Source organism: Budorcas taxicolor, chromosome 12 (assembly GCF_023091745.1).
Source record: "Budorcas taxicolor isolate Tak-1 chromosome 12, Takin1.1, whole genome shotgun sequence".
In the NCBI taxonomy this organism is placed as follows: Eukaryota; Metazoa; Chordata; class Mammalia; order Artiodactyla; family Bovidae; genus Budorcas; species Budorcas taxicolor.
In genome coordinates, this window is record NC_068921.1 from 27207267 (window position 1) to 27220918 (window position 13652).

Consider the following 13652-nt stretch of genomic DNA (forward strand, 5'->3'; position numbering starts at 1 on the left):
CTAACTAGAATGTGTTTTTTATAATTCCCTGATTTTTTTTTTTTTTTTTTTTTTTGCTTCAAGAATCAATTGTTTGTTTAATAAACCAAGGAGCATCTTGTCCCAACTTCCCACATTTGTCCTCTGACCTGTATCTTTCAACTTCCTGTTTTATGTGTTTCAGTATTTCAGAGTAGTTTCATCAATATTTTGCGGTTTTCATACCTTAACCTCCTCTTCCTTCTCCACATTCCCTAATTCCTCAACCATATTCTTTGGCTGTTTGTGTTTGCATCTTTCTAAATGTTAAATGACCATCTAACGACGTGGACTCTACTTCGTTTGTTTTTTTTTTTTTTTCTACTTTGACAGAGGTATAGAAAGAGTTTTCTATGAATCAAAAGTGTAAAGTACATTTCTAAAGTGTCTACTTTAAAAACATAGGAGTAGTATGAAGTCCAAAAAATTTATTCAAATTTCAGTAGCCTCCCTCTCACCTTATTGCTATTAGAGCTTTTGCTTGCTTTCTGATTGCTGTGCTTTTAAGAACAATAACTTTATTAGTTTTATATAATATATACTCATTATTTAAAAATTACAGTGTGCTAAAAATATAAAGAAAGTTCAATTCAGTTCAGTCACTCAGTCGTGTCCAACTCTTCGCGACCCCATTAGTCGCAGCACACCAGGCCTCCCTGTCCATCACCAACTCCCGGAGTTCACTCAGACTCACGTCCATCGAGGCAGTGATGCCATCCAGCCATCTCATCCTCTGTCATCCCCTTCTCCTCCTGCCCCCAATCCCTCCCAGCATCACGGTCTTTTCTAATGAGTCAGCTCTTCGCATGAGGTGGCCAAAGTACTGGAGTTTCAGCTTTAGCATCACTCCTTCCAAAGAACACCCAGGACTGATCTCCTTTAGAATGTACTGGTTGGATCTCCTCGAAGTCCAGGGGACTCTCAAGAGTCTTCTCCAACACCAGAGTTGAAAAGAATCAATTCTTTGGTGCTCAGCTTTCTTCACAGTCCAACTCTCACATCCATACATGACCACAGGAAAAACCATAGCCTTGACTAGTCGGACCTTTATTGGCAAAGTAATGTCTCTGCTTTTGAATATGCTATCTAGGTTGGTCATAACTTTTCTTCCAAGGAGTAAGCGTCTTTTAATTTCATGGCTGCAGTCACCATCTGCAGTGATTTTGGAGCCCCCAAAAATAAAGTCTGACATTGTTTCCACTGTTTCCCCATCTATTTCCCATGAAGTGATGGGACCAGATGCCATGATCTTCGTTTTCTGAATGTTGAGCTTTAAGCCAACTTTTTCGCTCTCCTCTTTCACTTTCATCAAGAGGCTTTTTAATTCCTCTTCACTTTCTGCCATAAGGATGGTGTCATCTACATATCTGAGCTGACTGGTATTTCTCCCGGCGATCTTGATTCCAGCTTATGCTTCTTCCAGCCCAGCGTTTCTTATGATGTACTCTGCATATAAGTTAAATAAACAGGGTGACAATATACAGCCTTGATGTACTCCTTTTCCTATTTGGAACCAGTCTGTTGTTCCATGTCCAGTTCTAATTGTTGCTTCCTGACCTGCATATAGGTTTCTCAAGAGGCAGGTCAGGTGGTCTGGTATTCCCATCTCTCTCAGATTTTTCCACAGTTTATTGTGATCCTCACAGTCAAAGGCTTTGGCATAGTCACTAAAGCAGAAATAGATGTTTTTCTGGAACTCTCTTGCTATTTCCATGATCCAGCAGATGTTGGCAATTTGATCTCTGGTTCCTCTGCCTTTTCTAAAACCAGCTTGAACATCAGGGAGTTCATGGTTCACGTATTTCTGAAGCTTGACTTGGAGAATTTTGAGCGTTACTTTACTGGCATGTGAGATGAGTGCAACTGTGTGGTAGTTTGAGCATTCTTTTGCATTGCTTTTCTTTGGGATCAGAATGAAAACTGACCTTTTCCAGTCCTGTGGCCACTGCTGAGTTTTCCAAATTTGCTGGCATAAAGAAAGTTAAAACCACTCAAATTTTACCAATAAAATATTATTGAGGCATTTTTCTAATAATATATAAAACTGAAGGATAAATCGATAAAAAGATAATGATGGGAAGACTTAAGTAGCTTTCTAGTCTACGTGCTGTTTTTCAATGTAAATAACTGTTTTTCATCAACTCTAACAGACTCATTTTCACATTTTATCATCTCTACAATTGGGATATGTCTTATAATGTTAAGTATCACTATGGCCACACAGTAATGCTAATGGGATGTTCATTACTTTGTTGCTGTTGCTGTTTAATCACTAAGTCATGTCCAACTCTTTGTGACCCCATGGACTGTAGCCCTCCAGGCTCCTCTGTCCATGGGATTTTCTAGGCAAGAATACTGGAATGGGTTGCCATTTCCTCCTCCAGGGGATCTTCCCAACCCAAAGATCAAACCCACGTTTCCTGCATTGGCAGGCTGATTCTTTATCTCTGAGCTGGCAGGGAAGCCTGTCTATTGCTTAGAGCTACATAAAACTGGCTACGATTCCTGGTGAATATGAAAGTGTTAGTCGTGCAGTCATGTCTGACTCTTTGCAACTCCATGAACTATAGCCCGCCAGCTCCTCTGTCCGTGGAATTCTCCAGGCAAGAACACTGAAGTAGGTTGGAGTAGGTCGCAATTACATTCTCCAAGGGAACTTCTTGACTCAGGGACTGAACCTGGTCTCCTTTATTGTAGGCAGATTCCTTACTATCTGAGCCACCAGGGGAGAGAGCATCACTGGGGCCCAGGGAGGGCTGTGGCAGGGGATGTATGGGTGCAGGGGACAGAGGGTACATGAGCATGGGGTGGGCAGACTGCAGGATCCTGGCTCCTTCCTGTGTTTTGGTCACTGTGTGTCATTCAAGTACACATGGGCATGGAGGCCTAGGGCTGGTAGAACAAGCTCTTGGAGGAATTGGGGGGAGAAATCCGGCCCCTGTAGACACCATTTGTTTATTTATTTAATGATTTTTTTAAAGACAACCCTTGAAAACTCAAACAGAAAGGAGGACAAGTCTTGGCTGTTGCCTAAATAATTTCCTTTGACACTCTCAAGTTAAAAAGACACCAACCACGTCCCCAAGTGAGTGACGCACACTGATTATCTCTGGATTGCAGGTATTATCAATTTCTTCTCGGTGGATCTGGTGTTTCCCAAAGTTTATACAATAAACAAATATTGTTTTGAATTTAGGAGGTAATATGAATCAGAGTTGGACTGTGAAGAAGGCTGAGCACTGAAGAATTGATGCTTTTGAACTGTGGTGTTGAAGAAGACTCTTGAGAGTCCCTTGGACTGCAAGGAGATCCAACCAGTCCATTCTGAAGGAGATCAGCCCTGGGATTTCTTTGGAAGGAATGATGCTAAAGCTGAAACTCCAGTACTTTGGTCACCTCATGCGAAGAATTGACTCATTGGAAAAGACTCTGATGCTGGGAGGGACTGGGGGCAGGAGGAGAAGGGGACGACAGAGGATGCGATGGCTGGATGGCATCACTGATTCAATGGACATGAGTCTGAATGAACTCCAGGAGTTGGTGATGGACAGGGAGGCCTGGCATGCTGCGATTCATGGGGTCGCAAAGAGTTGGACATGACTGAGTGACTGAACTGAACTGAACTGATGAATCTAAAATATATTTTAGACAACAACGGCATCCTAAATTTTTGCCTCCCAACTACTCTCTGTATCATGAACAGTTTTTCTATGACAAAGAAAAGTGGGTCTAAGATACAACTTCCCCTTGAATCTCAAGGGGAAGGAAGTGTGTACTGAAGCCTCAGGGGAATCTTTTCACTGAGGATCAGAATGAAGATTTCTTAGTTTGCTAAGACTTTGGGTCATCAGGACTACAGGCTTCACTGGGAGGAGTAAAGCCCACTTATTTTCCAGGAGTTCTGAAAACAAAAAATATTCTCCCAATATTCATAATATAGGGTTAAAAGTTTTCCAGATTGGACTTTTAAAAATCCAGTAATATGTTGTTTACTAGAGACATATATAAACAAAAGATACATAATTATAAGGATAGGTAGTGGAAAAAATACACCAGGTAAATATAACCCAAAAATTGACCTCTAAAAATGAACATGTCATGATCAACAGGATTTATCAGCATGGCTAATCTAAGAAATGCAAAGAATGCTGAACTCTATGAAATCAATCAGTGGAAGTTACTACTAACAGTGAAATAAAAGAGAAAAACCACATATGATACCATCTCTGCAGATTTGGAAAAGGTGAATGAAAGATTTTAACATCCATTTATGATTAAAAATAATTCTCTGATAGGAAAGAATAGAAGGAATTTTCTTCAGCTTGACAGAGAGTAGTTGGAGAAGACTCTTGAGAGTCCCTTGGACAGTAAGGAGATCAAACCAGTCAATCCTAAAGAAAATCAGTCCTGAATATTTGTTGGAAGGACTGATGCTGAAGCTGAAGCTACAATACTCTGGCCACGTGATGCAAAGAACTGGAAAAATTGGAAAAGAACCTGATACTGGGAAAGATTGAGAGCAGGAGGAGAAGTGGATGACAGAGGATAAGATGGTTGGATGGCATCACCAACTCGATGGATATGAGTTTGAGCAAGCTCTGGGAGTTGGTGATGGACAGGGAAGCCTGGCATGCTGCCGTCCATGGGGTTGCAAAGAATAGAACACGACTGAGTGACTAAACTGAACTGATACTTAATGGAGGCATTTCAGATACATTCCTTTTAAGCTCTCAAGAGCAAGACAAAGTTGCATTACAGTACATAAATGGCTTATGTCATGATTAACGCAAAAGCCAAGAAGAGATGAGTTCCAGTTATGTTTATCATGGGAGAGTTGGGATCCTTTATAAACAACTATAACAGCTGGTTAAGAATATTATTAAACTCTCCAGACATAATCCTTGAGAAAGGAAAAAAATACACACCAAAAAATATCATAGAAGTCAGAAAACAGTAGGATGACATCTTTATAACACTGAAACTTTAAAAGTCTGTCAACCTACAGTATATTAAGTGAATGTATCCTTCAAAACTTAAACATCTTAAAACAAAGATCTTCTCAAGTGTATAAACAAAGAAACTAACAAAAAACAAACAAACAAAAAAAAAAAACCTTCAAGGCATCTGTTGCCAGGAGGTATACACACAAGAAATAACAGAAATTTTCAGAAAAATGTTACCAAATAGAAACAAGGGACTATACGAAAGAATGAAGTATACCTGAAATGACATATGGACAAATAGAAATAAATATTGACTCCTTAAAGCAACAACAATTTTATGAGATTTATAATGTATGTAAAAGTAACATATAACAAAAATAGCACAGGGAAGGGAAGGAGAAACAGAACTTGAATTTTTGTAAGGTTCTTACTCTTTGAGGAATGGTAAAATACTAATCTAAAGCAGACTACAATGAATCAGAGATATGTATTGTAATTTAAAGTCCAATAAAATCATAACAGATAATATAACTGAAGAGTTAATGCCGGGAGCCACCACGGGAGATCCCACCCATGACAAGGTCACGTGGAAGAGAACTGTTAAGCAAGGCTTCAGGACTCAAGGGGCTCCCCAGTCTTTCTTGAGCACCTACCCCCAAACCAGAATCTGTCTGTTTTACTATTTCATGACTTTCACCAACTTCTCTGACATTAACAGGGGGCTATCCCTGACCACCTTTCTCTGGAGAAAATAAACTTAGGGCTATAGCTAATAAGTCTCCTGGACATGAGAGGAATATTTCAAATCAAACCCCCTCTGTTAACATTCTAGCTTGCTTGGCAGGTATATCCAGACTCTTACAGCTATGCATATGATTATTTATAGCCTCCCAACTGTGAGAGGCACAAGAAGCCTAAACCATAGCACCTTTCAAAGAGTTAAAAGTTATTAGAGTAGTGCTGGTGTAGGATTTCATTATTGGGCCAATGCTTGTTGCTAAGTTCCCATATCTCTTATCCACTGTGCACCTGGGAGCACATTAGTTAACATAGTTAGAAAGTAAGAAAAACAAGTGTAGCCTTGAAATTAACCACATCAGACTTTTGAGCTAATTGGTTCTTTCTCATAACTCACTGCACCTTTGCTCTGTGAGAAATGTAACTTGTTTAATACTACTGAGGCTGACACAGATTAGAAATATAAAGAAAAAACATTTCAAGGGAAAATAAGTTTTCTGGTTGAACAGCCTTTATCAAAAGAGGGTCATAAAATGTCCACAGGCCTCCAAGGCCAGAAGATAATGTACACGACATTGTTTATGGGAAAGGTTTGCAGAAAAAATCCTGGTTTCGATAAAGACAAAACAGATGTAATGTTTCGGCTGACTCTGTATGACTTTGTATCTTTCATTTCCCTCTATGTATAAGACAAGGTATAAAAGTACCTTTTGAAAATAAAGCTATTGGGCCTCACTTACCGAAACAGCTTGGTCTCCCCATGTCAATCATTCTCTCTCCTCTCCCTCTCTTTTTCAGGCTGATCCCTTGGAGCATAGAGGTTCCCTGTGTTCACTTATCTGCCCGGATTTCTAAGACCTTAATGGGAAGATGTTCTGCGTCTTCACTCCCTCGGGAGACCGGGAGGGCACCTGCGGCCTCTGTGAACAGGGCAAACTTCTTGTCTTGGAGTTTTATTGGCTTTCTATGTAAACCAAGGAATATTAGCCTCTCTTTCTCCTCTATTTTCTTATCTACAACATTCTTTCCTTATCTCTCTCTAAATCAATTGCCGATGCCATTTTTCCTTCAGGTTCCTCTGGATCCTGCGGGGGCTGGACCCAGGCAAGCTAACAAAGGAGAAAATAAAATAATAAAAAAATACTTGCTAAATCCAAAAGCAAGCAAGAGAGGGATAATGAATGACACAAAACAGATGAGAAAATAGAAAGCAAATATCAACATAATAGCTATAAACTCAATTATATCCAAAATTAGATCAAATGATAATGGCACTGAAAATCATACAAGAAAAACCTGAGCGTCATCTAGAGTCAGAAAGTGAAGCAGTGCTCAGAAAACAAAAGGATGGAACATGGGACAATTACAATGGCCAAAAGGGAAACAATTTGAACCACAAAATAAAATACCAATATTATTTGCCATAAAGCAATAATACTGGCTGGCCATATTCCCTTGCCTGATAAGGAGACCCAAGCTTTCCACTTTAAAGAGCCTGAGCTATTAACAGTCTCTCATCTCAGCTGAATTGTAGTTTTTCCATTGCCTTTTTTGGGAAAAAATAGTTTTATTGAGATATAATTCACATAACATAAAATTCACCCATTTACAGTGTTCAACTCAATGGTTTTTAGTATATTCATACAACTGTACACTACACAATTTTACAACATATTCATCACCCTGAAAAGAAACCTCGTACCTCCTAGTAGTCACTCCCACTTATCCAGTCACCCAGTCCTAGGCAACCACTAATATACTCCCTGTATGTCTATAGATTTGCCTATTCTGGACATTTCATACAAATGAAGTCATATAATAGGTGGGATTTTTGTGTGTCTGGTTTTTTTTTAACTTAACATGATGTTTTCAAGTTTCATCCATGTTGTAACATGCATTAGTACCCCATTCCTTTTTATGATTAAATACTACTTCATTCAGTATGAAATATATCACAATATACCACAAACCAAAAATCTCTATATTTTATCTGTTAGTCAGCTGATGGACATGCAATTTGTTCCTCCTTTTGGCTACTATGAATAATACTACTGTGAACAATCATGAACAAGTGTTTGTGTGGACTCACTGGCTTTTATCAAAGGACGTGGGAGGACTGAGAGCCAGACCAGAGGATCTCTGGAATTACAGATGAGTTCTTTGCATGCAGGCAACATGATTTCCCTTTCATTGTCAGGATCAATCACTCCAGCCTCTAAAGTCATCATGTTTTGCCTATTTATTCAATGTCATTAAGAGCCCAAAGTGGCCAGGTAGCAGTTTCAGTTTCTAGGTCAGAGAGGAAAAAAGGCTGATTGATATCAACAAAACAAGTCATCATGTGCACTTACGTATTAAGAGCCTTCTCTTCTGAGTTGCCCTTTGCTGAGCATTCATGTGAGACAAAGTATCTTCACACTTAGTACCTAATAGGAGATAAAGGTCCACATCTCTCTTCCCGAAACCTCCTTCTCACAAATGTTTTTAATTCTTCTAAGTCTCCAACCACCAAGCCAAACCATTGGTCACAACCATGAAAATATGTATATCTGTAGTTTGGCCATCTCTCCTTTAAGAAAAGCTTAACAATCAAATACACAGCTCAAAGTTAAAACAAATGGGAGCATTCTTCACCACTGTCCTTCAAGGCCATCTGAATGGGGCTCTAGTGCTACAGCCATCCATTTTCAGTTGATGCCAACAAATAATGCAGAACCATTTGTAATTCAGATCTGAAGATTTTCAGCTGTTTCCTATGACAGCTGAGTATGACTCTTTTCCCTTCCTCGATGCATGATGACCCTATCCTGGCAATTGGTCACAAGTCCCTTTAGCAACAGCTGAGAAGAAGCATCCAATTTGGCTTTGTAGTAGGGTTCCTTCTCAAGAGGATGACACCTTCCCTTCATTTAAGACTCTAGATTTGTCAGTTGGCTTAAGTGTTGGAATTGATTAAAGAACCACAACTCCCTGTGGTGATTCAAGTCAGGCTTCTTATAACACACTTGGAGCTTCTTAGCTTCTCACATATATCAAACAAGACTTTAATAAGCTGTCAGTTGTGCATTGAGTGTGGTATCCTGCAAAAATATATACTGAAGACCTAACCTCTGATATATATGAATGTGACTTGTTTTTTTGGAAATAAGGCTGTTGCAGTTTAATTAAGATTTAGTTAAGATGAAGTCATTCTGGAGTGGCATAGGTCCTTAATCTAATGTAAATGATATTCTTTTAAAATGAAAGGAGAGGGACTTCCTTGATGCTTCAGTGGTTCAGACTCTGAGTTTCCACTGCAGAGGGTACAGGTTCGATCCCTAGTTGGGGAACCAAGAACCTCCCTGCCTCACAGTGTGGCCAAGAAGAAAGGAAGGGGGAGACACAGAAACACAGGGAAAATGATGGAGGCAGAGATTAGAATGATGCATCAACATGCCAAGAAATGGCCAGATTGATTGCTGGCAACACCCAAAGCCGAGAAAGAGGCGTGGGACAGATTCTCCCCTCAAGAGAGAACATGGAGCTGTTTACATCCCACTTCAGATTCTAGACCTAGGAACTGTGAGAGAATGAGCTTCTGTTTTTTAAAGCCACCTAGATTGTGGTACTTTATTACAGCAGCCTTAAGAAACTAAACACACTGCTCAAGTATTCCAGCCTAGGAACAACATAAACAGTTAATGTTGATAATCTCTGTGGGTTAAGACTACTGTGATGATGTTTTTGTTCTGTCATCCATTATGGTAACCTGTCCATCTTACTTTTAGTGATTAAGTACTGTCACCTGCCAGCCAAGATTCCATTATTTCTATTGAATTCAGGAATGAAAAGATTTTAATTTTTTTTGTACAGTGGAAATCATGGGCAACATTAACAGATATGTGACAGACTGAAAGATACCAAAAAACAAGATACAATTATTAACCATACAAACAACTTTAAAAATCAACAAGACAAAGGTAGATAATCAAATAGAAACATTCAAAAGGATATGAGTAAGCTGAGGAAAATCTCAATGGCTAAAAATATAGAAATGTTTATCCTCACTAATCATTGGGTAAATGTAAACTAAAATAATAAGAGATCTCTTTATACCAATGAAATTAGAATTAAAATGATTGTTACACAGTACCAAACATTTGTAAGGGTATGCGACAATGGGAATTCTGACAGATTGCTAATAGAAGTATAAACAGTTTTGGCCTCAGAAAAAATTCACATATATTTATATATTCAGATATATTTTAGCTCATATTTCAGTATTAGCAGCTCAGAGACAGTATCCCACAAGTCTATGAGGGATCCTACCTAAAGATTATCAACATAGCATTACTTACAGAGGTAGGCAGTTGAAGGCAACCTAGATATCCCTCATTAGGAAAAACACAAATAATTTTTTAATAAAATAAACTTGTGGGTGTATGCTATGCAATACAACACAGCAAGTCTTGCTGGATTTTCTTGCTAAAATAGCTCTTTGCCTGACATTTTCACTCTGTATCTCTACTACCACCTTAGTCCTGATTTTACACTGTCTAAGATGACTGCAACAGCCTAAAAATGATATCCATATTCTATTTTTGGAACTTCCTTCCTTCTTTCAATATGGTAGGAAAAATGGCTTTAAAATGTGTCAGCGTTCCCAAATAAGAGCACAGTCTGACATCTCATTGATTCAAGTTTTGTACTATGTTCTCAAATAAGACTTTACAGTTTTCTTCACTTATTCCATCACGTATTTACTTAATAAAGACTATCTGCTCACCTATCAAGTACTTTGTCACTGTTTTCTAGGCACTGAAATACAAAAGTGAGTAAGACAGTAAGTCTTCCACCCTCAAGGGAAGTGCATTTCAGTAAGAGTTTTAGTTAAAAAGAATGCAATAAACAAATAACAAATGCAATGTTAGGAAGTCATATGCACTTTGAAGAAATAACGTATGGAGCTAGAGAACTTGGGGATGAGGCAAGGCAACTGCTACTTGAAAAGGTCTCTACTTTCCTACTTACTTTTTAAAAATTTATTTTTAATTGGAGGATAATTGCTTTACAATATTGTGTTGGTTTCTGCCATGCAACAAGGTGAACCAGCCATAAGGATATATGTGCCCTCTCTCTCTTGAACCTCCACTTCAACAAAAATAAACACTAAGACAATAAAAAATATGATAGGAAAATCTCAATGGCTAAAAATATAGACGTGTTTATCCTCACTGATTATTAGCTAAATGTAAACTAAAATAATAAGAGATCCCTTTACACTGATGAAATTAGAATAAAAAAGATTCTTACACAGTACCAATCATTGGTAAAAGTATGGGACAATGGAAATTTTGATAGATTGTTGATAGAAATTGATAAATAGTTTTAGCCATTCATGACAGCAGAAATACAAAACCCTATACAATGGTGGAATACAATCTTTAAGAAACTAGATGGAAAAGATAAAGTGAAGGAAAATAGAAGATAAAAATCAAAAAAAGAAAGGGTCAGCACAGTCAGAACAATGTAAAAATAAAAATCTCAGAAGAGAGAACAGAGAGAAAACACAAGAGGCCAAGTAATAGGAAATACTCAAAATGCAGGATTGTGATTTTCTGATTCAATGAATTTACCAAGTGCTCAACACAAAGGCTGGGAAATGTCTTACACTAACTCACATTAGTTTTAAATTTCAGAACATTGGAGACAAATAGAAATTTCTAGATGCATCCAGAGTAGGTAGAGGTAGAACTAGTTTACATGGTTTGTAAAATTCTCCAAGCCAGGCTTCAACAGTACATGAACCGAGAACTTCCAGACGTTCAAAGTGGATTTAGAAAAGGCAGAGGAACCAGAGATCAAATTGCCAACATCCACTGGATCATAGAAAAAGCAAAAGAGTTCCAGAGAAACAAGTACTTCTGCTTTATTGACTATGCTAAAGCCTTTGACTCTGTGGATCACAAGAGACTGTGGAAAATTATTCAAAAGATGGGAATACCAGACTACCTTACCTGCATCCCGAGAAATCTCTATGCAGTTCAAGAAGCAACAGTTAAAACTGAACATAGAACAACAGACAGATTTCAATTTGGGAAAGGAGTACATCAAGACTGTATATTGTCACCCTGCTTATTTAGCTTATGCAGAGTACATCATGCAAAATGCCAGGCTGGATGAAGCACAAATTGGAATCAAGATTGCTGGGAGAAATATCAATAACCTCAGACACGTAGATGACACCACACTTACAGCATTTTGAAAGCTAAGATGAACTAAAGAGCCTCTTGATGAAAGTGAAAGAGGAGAGTGAGAAGTTGGCTTAAAACTCAACTTTCGAAAAACTAAGATCATACCATCTGGCCCTATCACTTTATGGCAAATAGATGGGGAAACAATGGAAAGAGTGAGAGATTTATTTTGGGGGGGCTCAAAAATCACTGCAGATGGTGACTGTAGCCATGAAATTAAAAGATGCTTACTCCTTGGAAGAAAAGCTATGACCAACCTAGTCAGCATATTAAAAAGCAGAGATATTACTTTGCCGAAAAAGGTTTGTCTAGTTAAAGCTATGGTTTTTCCCGTAGTCATGTATGGATGTGTGAGTTGGGCTATAAAGAAAGCCGAAGAATTGATGCTTTTGAACTGTGGTGTTGGAGAAGACTCTTGAGAGTCCTATGGACTGCAAGGAGATCTAATCAGTCAACCTTAAAGGAAATCAGTCCTGAATATTCATGGGAAGGACTGATGCTGAAGCCGACACTCCAATATTTTGGCTACCTGATGTGAAGAACTGACTCGTTGGAAAAGACCCCGATGCTGGGAAAGATTAAAGGCCAGAGGAGAAGGGGACAACAAAGGATGAGATGGTTGGATGGCATCACCGGCTCAATGGACATGAGTCTGAGCAAGCTCTGGGTGTTGGTGATGGACAGGGAGGCCTGGCATGCTGCAGTCCCTGGGGTAGCAAAAAGTCACACACAACTGAGTGACTGAACTGGACTAAAATATGTAGAATTTTTTTTTTTTTACTTCCCAGAGAATTTGGGAACAATTAAGCAATAAGCACATACAAAGCAAAAGAAAGAATTGTAACTACTACAAAGAAATTTTTAATTACTGGAAATAAATTTTATTATAAAACATTCTGTGACTTGGCTATAAGCAATATCTATAGTCCTAAAAATATAAAAACTAAATACATAGTATAAATGTATTATGACTCTGGAGAGGCTAAGTTAAAGAAAGTGTATAGGTGTGTGTTGGTAGAGAAAGAAAATTAAGTCCTATTAGGGGGTCAATGCATAATATTTAAAACTAAAATAAAAAATGAAGAAAACATTGTAAAATTAAATCAAACATGAGCAGGTTAAAACCAAACATCACTTTTTTCTTCATTTTTCATCTCACTTCTACTTACCTCTTCCCCACTAACAATGAATCTGTTTTGAAGATAAAAGGCAAAAACGAACTGTTGATGTAATCCTGATTTTTTATCTAGTTTTCATGTTCTTTGGGTTTTGAGAATAAGGATACTCTTAATTTAGGTTTTTTCAATTCCTCTCTTTGTTTATCATTACTTTGATAACAACATCTCTCTGAACAGGAAATGAAAACTTTCACCAATTTGTTTAATACCACTACATACACATTTGCCAGCTTCATGATAAACATAAACTGTCTCAATACTTTATCTGTAAAATGGACATTATGATCTCTCTCTTGCCACACTGGTGAAAGCAGTCTTGACAATGAGGATTCTAGAGTGATGCCTGGCATATTAGAGATTCAGACGTTGATGGCTGTTGCTAGTAGTAGTAGTACTATTACTAGTTCTTGTTTTACTTGCTCTGTTGCCAAAACTCATTCATAACACTGTGTGTATAAAATTTAATTGATGGACACAATATGCCTTGGACCTCATAAATACTCAGCAAATATTGGTTGAATAAATAAATCAATAGATACGGG